This window comes from Arachis duranensis, chromosome 2 (assembly GCF_000817695.3).
Source record: "Arachis duranensis cultivar V14167 chromosome 2, aradu.V14167.gnm2.J7QH, whole genome shotgun sequence".
NCBI classification, from domain to species: domain Eukaryota; kingdom Viridiplantae; phylum Streptophyta; class Magnoliopsida; order Fabales; family Fabaceae; genus Arachis; species Arachis duranensis.
Genome location: NC_029773.3, coordinates 10852811 through 10855518, shown reverse-complemented (window position 1 = coordinate 10855518; position 2708 = coordinate 10852811).

Sequence of the window (2708 nt, the reverse complement as noted above, 5' to 3'; positions counted from 1 at the left end):
ATAGCTACACTTTAGCCACTGCCCAGCAAAAGTAACAACAATTTGTCTAAGAAATCGTTTTTATTGAGGCCAAACAAAAAAAAAATGTGAGAAACAACTTGACAAGGTCTAATATGAAAAATTCAGGCATACTAAGACACTTTTAGTTTTGGACAATGAAAAGATAAAGCTACCTTCAGACTTAGCAAAACTTATGGCTCCTTACATTTCTTCACGTTAAATTTCAGTACTTGTTATGGTTTTATTTATTTTTAAACTTATGCATTTTAACTCTAATTCAGCAAAAAACGGAAAAAAAACTAGAATAAACTATATCAAAATAGATATAATAGATTAGGTAAATATTAATTTTGTCTTAAGCAGTAGTATTATGATAATGGTAGCACACATGATGAAGGCACTATCCCTTTGTAGAGTAAATTTTTGAGAGCGAAATGAGATTATAGTTATGTTAGAGAATGTGATTGCTCATAGTGGACAATGTGTTATTTTTGTTGTTAACTATGTTTGTTTAGAATTGATATTTTGTCAGTTTTAATCTTACATATGGATTGATTTCTGTATGCATATATTTAGTTTTACATGTGGTTTAGCAAGATTTTTTTTCATTTCTTTTTAAAAAAAATAATAATACTTTTCTATCCATTTGATTTGTTTTTTTTTTTATAGAATTGTCTGGAATCAAGCTTGAATTTTTAATCTAAATGCATATAAAACCATATTTTATCGATTTTGTAAATATTTTAAATTGAATTATTTTTTGTAAGAAAGTTTAAATTTACTTATAATCATATATATCTAAATGTCATTGTTCAAAATTTAAATTTTGTTGCACTAATATTTATAAAAATTATCATTTTTTTTATAAAAATTTAGGACCTTTCCAGATTAAATACATGCTTTGTAAGAAAGAATAATTTGAATTCAAATAATAATATTTGTCATATTTTTCTATATATTAAATAAATTAACTTTTTCAATATATTTATATAGATTTCCTTTGATATATATATTTTTTATTTAAGAAGTATGATTTATTGAAATTGTATTTATTCATCATAGGTAAGTACTTTAATTATTCTGTCTTTTATTCTCTTTGATAGCGATACTTTGATAGTGGTATGCTAGATTTTTTCATGTCATGTGAAGAATTTGTATTATGGGGTGGGATGGATTTTGATTTGGGGATTAGAGAAGACAAATTGTTATTGATACAAAAAGAGTATACGAAATAAGATTGGAAAAATTTTAAGTGTATTAAGAATATCAGTATTTCAATTATTTTAACCGTTAATTTTAATTAATATATATTATATATATTTTTTATAATTTAGATCAACAGTTAAAACAACTAGAATACAATACTGTGTTCTTGATACATTTAAAACTCTTCCAATAAGATTATAGTGCTTCCAAATGTGATAGAATATGGAGTCATTATTTTGGGAATAATGGCTGCAAGTGGTGTGTTCTCAGAAGCAAATCCAACATCATATATTTCAAAGATCAGGAAGCAAGCAGATTCTGCCTGATTCCAAATTAATTGTCACAGATTCCATAAACTATGACAGGGTAATTGTTTTAAGTAGACTTATGTGGGACAAAAAATGATTGACTATCCGACAACATTAGACTAATCCTATTCTTTCACATCCATGGCATAATTAGAATTTTGATCGATGGACAATAGTAAAAGTGTACCTTTTACATATTTGTACTTAGGTAATATAAAAGATAAAAACAAGAGTAAATAACTTGTCAATAACCTAATACTGAAACCTTCTCTTGAATATCTATATCGATTTCTATGTCTTTTACTAATGTGATATCACTATATACCAGTGTAATCCAAAAAGTATTAATTCTTAAGTTATGGAATCCTATGTTAACTATAAAACATTATAGTTATCATGGTGTGAAAATAAAAGTGGCTACTTGGATACAAAGAAACCAACAGGATTGAATAAAAAAAATTTAGTTATTGTACATTCTAATTAAAAAACATGCAACTATTTTTGGTTGAATGATTTAACATAGCATTCTAATTGTACTTCAAAAATATTTGTTCACAAAATGAAATATCTAAACTCTTTAAGATAACTCATATTTTTCGGAAAGTAATGCTACATGTACACTAAAATTAGTCACTAAAGTCAGTCATCAGTATAAAATATATGTTGGAATACAAATACATATCTATTATATATTTCTAAGTTTATAACCAAGATGTGCCATATGTCACTTTCTCATTGTAATTGGAATCAAATCTTTTCCTCCAAAATTAAGGACTTCTTTTCTACTTCTTACTAATTTTACAACTAAAATGTGTCACATGTCACTCCCTCATTGTAATTAAAATTAAATCTTTCCCTCCAAAATTAAAGAGAATTCTTCCCTCCTCCATACTAATTTTACAACCAAAATGTGCTACATGTCACTCCATCATTGTAATTGAAATCAAATCTTTCCGTCTAAAATTAAAGAGTTCTCCCCTCCTCCTTCTTCCTCCCTCTATCTCTCTCATTCATTCAACCACTCTTTTTATTTTAAATATCATTATCAATATCAATGACTAATTACTAATTTGACAATCAAAATGTGCAACATGATATTCTTTAATTGCATTAAAATTAAAATTGAAATATACCTATATTATGTATCATATATTACTATCTAATTTAATAATAAAATGTGTCACATGACACTCT